Consider the following 5,778-nt stretch of genomic DNA (forward strand, 5'->3'; position numbering starts at 1 on the left):
ACTGGGAATGATTAACTGTTATTAAGGTATCCATGACTAATCCATATGTTTATAAACATATACAAATGCATATATGTACACAAATCTATATTTTTTCACATATGTGCATTCAAACACACACATATGTACACACACACACACTTTTTATGAAAGAATTTTTTTGCCTTAAATCCAAAGTATGACTCTAATGGTAGCAACTCCAGGTTCTTAGAGCACTCTATCTGAGTGGCCTTTGAAAATTTATTTCACATTTGATGATTTATCTCTAAGGATACTCCAGTTACATCCTACAATAACACAACTGAGGGTAAGTTATTAACAGAGACATATATCAGAGATCTACTTCCACAAAATACTCTCAAGCTTAGGCTTTTCAAAAAGTTCCTGCACCAAGAGAGACTTGAGTTCTGTTGTGAGTCCTGCCTCTGGGTGATGCTGTGAAAATCCTCTGCCTCCACATCCTTGCCTTCCACTGCCATCACACTGGCCATGCCCTTGTGCCGGATGTCTCGATTTGCCCATGATGTCCACTCTCCATGTCTCCGCCCTCTTCCCTGCCCAGGCAGGCTGATTATATGGGCTGAACCAAATGGTTTCCTTGCCTTCTGGCTCCCAGTTGGGTTTGGCTAAGGGGAACCTTGACAGGAGAGCAGAGGAGGAAGGGCGAGAAAGGTCAGGGTATCGCCCTCTACCTACAGAGGGGAGAAGCCTGGGGAGGAGCCCTCACTGCCTCTGAGTTCCAGCAGTTGCTCCTGCCTCCTCTGCAGGCTTCCCAGCCCCACGTACTGCACTTCCCTGTGGTTTCCCTACGCCCAGCCCACACCTTTGAAATAGACCCTTTATGAAACTCTCTTCGATTGATACCATTTTTTTTTCTTGCTGGGGCCCTGACGGAGGTGCCAGTCGTGACTTGTCTCCTCAGTGGCTCACATCCACCCCTCAACTCCCCCAAAAGCCATGCACTGTACTGTGTGTATCTTCTGCCCACCCCAGCCACAGCTGACTAGACCAAGCATGGTTACCTGACAGAACAGCCCATCCCAGGCTGGTCAGTCACCTATAACTTGCAGGGCCTGATGCCAACAGATGAGCTCAGCTAAGCAGATTCTTCTCTTAGGAACTGAGAACTGAGAGACAGAGATATCAGGGCAGCAAGCTGTTATAAGCCATCCATGGGAGTCATGAGGCAAACAGGGGGAAATATTTAGGGCCACGTGCCAATAAGGAGGCAGCTATGAGGAGAAAGGAGAGAAATTAGCAAATACACAGGGAATGTTAGCTGAGAGAAAAAGGGACTGCTTTCCGATGCGGCCTCAGTTTTCTGATTCTCATGGCATTTCACTTTCACAAATCCTAGCCAGAAACTATTTCTGAACTTGAACTCCCATGAGGTCACACATCAGTACAAAAACATTCCTTTTCTTCAGCCAACCTGAATGCCCACCATGTGTCAGGTACTGTACTAGGCACTGAAAATAGGTGAACAAATTAGACAAAGACTTTGCCTTTAGGAGGTTTACATCTTGCGGTTTGTTGGTGACAAAAGGGTGTGGGACAAAGTGGTCAGTCTCAAAATGTAAAACCTGAGTAAACATTATCCTCAAAATGTAATCCTGGGGAAACATTAGAAATAGATTGAAAGACATTCTATGTAATATGTTCCCTGTGCTCCTCAGATTGTCAAGACCATCAAAGCCAAGGAACGATGGAATGTGTTCCACGTTAAATGAGACTAAAGAAATGGTAACAAGAAGATATCACTCACATCCATTAGAATGGGTGTTATCAAAAAGACTAGAAATAACAGTGTTGCTGGGATGTGGAGAAAATGGAACTCTAGTGCACTATTGGTGGGAATGTAAATTGATGCAGCCACTATGGAAAGCAGTATGGAGGGTCCTCAAAATTTAAGCATAGAACTACTGTATGATCCAGCTATCCCACTTCTGGGTATTTATCCAAAGAAAACAAAAAAACTAATTTGAAGAAATATATGCACCTCTATGTTCATAGCAGCATTATTCACAATAGCCAAGACATGGAAACAACTTAAGTGCCCATCAACAGACGACTGGATAAAGAAGATGTGGTGTATATATACAACAGAATGTTATTCAGCCATAAAATGATAACATCTTGACACTGAGAAACATGGCTGGATCTTGAGGATATTACACTAAGTGAACTAAGTCAGATGGAGAAAGACAAAAACCGTGTGATTTCATTCTTATGTGGAATAAAAAATAAATAAATAAATAAAATAAAACCAAACGGAAACAAAACACATAGATACAGAGAACAGAGTAGTGGTTACAGGGGTGGGGTGCATGGTGAAATGGGTAGAGGCGGTCAGCTGTTAAATGAAAGTTGGAGACTAAATTTTTGATGGTAAGCACACTGTCGTGTATACAGAAGTCGAAATATAACGTTCACATGAAACGTATATAATGTTACAAACCAGGATTAACTAAAAAAAAAAAGAAAAGAAATATGACAACAAAATGCAAAGTATGACACTAAAGTGGCTCCTGCATGAGAAAACATTATTTTCTCTTTGCTCTAAGGATGCTTGGGACACTTTTGGACGAGGAAAATGAGACCTAAAATACTTCGATGAAGGGATGGGACCAGAGCACAGATAACCTGCTTCTCAAGTCCGTGAGCTTTCCAGTCTCTCAGACTGTTTCCCAAGAACTTTAAGTTTTGTTTCTCATTTTATTATTATTGCTAAATTATCATCAGCTCACCCAAAGATGAGCTGTAGCAAAAAAATCTCAGCAATGATTCTCCCTCTGGTCTTACGGTTTCTGACGCCAGAAAAACTTCTGTGCTGCTAAACATACCTACCACAGAGCTAAACCCGGTAAGCTGGATGAATTTCCCATTTCTGTTCAAATCCACTGTCTGATGATATTTCAAAAATAAAAACCCAGGCAATCAATGGTTACATTGGGGCAGTATCAGTTCTGACTGAAAGGTCTATATTTGGGGATTTAAAAGTATTTCAAGGGACAGTGAATGTTTTGAAAACTTTGGGAAACTGGGGAAGAAGTTCTAGGTGACAAATGTCTATTCAGGAACTGAGTATAAAGCACTAATGTAGATGGCTTAGGTTTGGTGCCCAGGAAAGAAAAAGGAAGGAAAGGAAAACCTTTAGCTTGCATTAGGCTTTATGGTGGGCCAAGAAAGCTTAACTGAGACACAGTGAGCCATACAGAAGGGTACACGTCATACAATAGAGCCTTAAATGAATGGGCATCACCAATGAATGAGAAAGAAAAATGAAAGCAACTTTTGTACTGACAGACTTACTGACTTTCAGATTATTTGTCTCTAAAATGAAAATGTATGTTGGAGTCTTGGTTTTGCTCTTTGGTTTTAAGCAGGTGTCCATCACTTTTATTAAATATGAGCGTCTCTTCCTCGGTCATGTACTCTCAATTTCCAATATTGGAATGTCCTCAATTGCTTGACATTTCATTTCACTCTGTGTTTGTAGAGGCAGACGCCAACATTTTATTTTTTTAGAGGAAAAGCTGAAAAACAAGCAGTACTATAAAACTCTATGGCTACTAATGTAAAAAGCAAGTAAGCCTTGTAATCTATACCACAGCATCCCCAGCAACGTTATCAACATTATTAACAAGAATTAACTGAATATCTAAGGTACAGAGAGTACAGCTAATATCTCCGTTTTTGTTGCATTTTTACCTAATTCATTTCTCATCTTTAGCCATTAGTTCTACTCATCAATAACCACTCTCATATTCAATATTTGCTTTCCCCCAGACTATCATTACTTCACCTTTAAATTACCTACATTTGAAGCTTTATATATATATAAATTTTTTTATTGAAGTATAGTCAGTCTACAATGTTGTGTTAATTTCTGGTGTATAGCATAATGCTTCAGTCATACATGAACATATGTATATTCATTTTCATATTCTTTTACACTGTAAGTTACTACAAGGTATTGAATATAGTTCCCTGTGCTATAAAGTATAAACTTGTTGTTTATCTATTATGTATATATATTAGTTAGTATCTGCATATCTAGAACTCGCAGTTTATCCCTTTCCACCCCCTTATCCTCCTAATAACCATAAGTCTTTCTATGTCTGTGAGTCTGTTTCTGTTTTGTAAATAAGTTTGTATGTCTTTTTTTTTTTTTTTTTTTTTAGATTCCACAAATAAGTGATAGCATATAGTATTTTTCTTTCTCTTTCTGGCTTACTTCACTTAGAATGATTTTTTTTAATTAACTAGTTTTCCCTGAATAAGAGTACTTTGCCACTTGTTCAAGTACCAGATATATATATAGCAAAAGCATGGTTCTGCTGAAACTTTTAATCTTTGACCTGGAAGATGAGAATAAAAACATGTCCACTGAGTGCAGGGGAATATTACATGCAAGGGGAAGCTCTTAAATACACGACACAAAATTGATCTGACAAAATGAACTGTGGTTGCTAAGAAGTTACTTTAAACAATATATAAAATGAAGATAAAATTTAAAATGCATAATAATTATTACTATATTGTCAAAAATGAAACTAGGATAAATATTGAATAATAATAATAATAATGGCAGCAGACTCTGTGTTTCGTGGCATTACTCCAAGCACTATATGTGTTTCAAAAACCACTATATGAGTGTATATAAAGTAATATATACAAACTAATTCAATCCTTACAGAAACCTTTTGAGTTCAGTACTACTATTATCTCCATTTCACAAATGAAGAAACCAAGGACAGCAAGATTAGGTTGTTAAGTGTCGGAGAAGGGATTTAAACCCAAGCCATCTGACTCCAGCATTCACGCTCCTGATTGCATTTAATCAACCAGTAAATATTTCAGAACTATTTCAAGAGTACTGTGTTTTCAGTCCCACCTAGATTGTATTAGTCAGTTTTTGCTGCAGTAACAGACAACCCCATTTCCTAGTGACTTACTATAACGAATGTTTATCTCTTGCCCACATTACTTATGGGCTATGGGTTGACCTCAACTCTGATTGGCTCTGCTGGGTATGGCTTGGCTCCATTTAGCTCAGCAAGATATGTCTCCTCCTTGTGGGACCAGGAGGAAGGAGGAGCTCCTCTCTGGGATGTGCAGGGGACAATAATTTAAGAACAGCAGAGGGTGCCGCTGCAGAAGCATGTATTCTAAAATTGGAACAGTACAGAGATTAGCATGGCCCCTGTGCAACAATGACATGCAAATTTGTGAAGCACTCCATATTTTTATTGGGAGTTCAAGATTTGCATATACCAACTACTGGATATAAAATAGATAAATGGCAGGCTTCTACTGCATAGCACAGGGAACTATATTCAGTATCTTGCTGTAACCTATAATGAAAAAGAATATGAAAAGGAATATATGTATGTATGTGTATGACTGAAACATTATGCTGTATACCAGAAATTGATCCAACATTGTAAACTGACTATACCTAAATTAAAAAAAAAAAAAAAAAAGAACAGCAGAGGGAAGTTAAGCAGAGCACACATTTACTGACTCTGCTTGAACACAGCAAATGTCCAGTCCTCATCCCACTGGCCAAGGCAAGTCACGAGACCAAGCCCAGAGTCAATTAGGTGAGTTTGTCTACTTCTCCCATGGGTGGCACAGGCTAGTCACACAGAAGTAGTGAATGGCTGGGAGCAATAATCCAGTACCTCAAGGGCTCCTCATCTTGCCCCAGGGATCTCACAATTAAATTAAGAAAATAAGACTAGCATAAAAATAGTTTGAGAGTTTTGAGAGATA

At 38.8% G+C, this 5,778-nt stretch overlaps 1 non-coding gene across 1 annotated transcript; it reads left to right on the forward strand.

Moving 5' to 3' along the window:
- The first annotated feature begins 5,148 nt into the window (after positions 1–5,148).
- Positions 5,149–5,251, forward strand: LOC116663952. The gene has a single exon (XR_004320303.1). It is a non-coding gene; the product is annotated as a U6 spliceosomal RNA (small nuclear RNA).
- The last annotated feature ends 527 nt before the right edge of the window (positions 5,252–5,778 follow it).

This window comes from Camelus ferus, chromosome 5 (assembly GCF_009834535.1).
Source record: "Camelus ferus isolate YT-003-E chromosome 5, BCGSAC_Cfer_1.0, whole genome shotgun sequence".
Lineage (NCBI taxonomy): Eukaryota > Metazoa > Chordata > Mammalia > Artiodactyla > Camelidae > Camelus > Camelus ferus.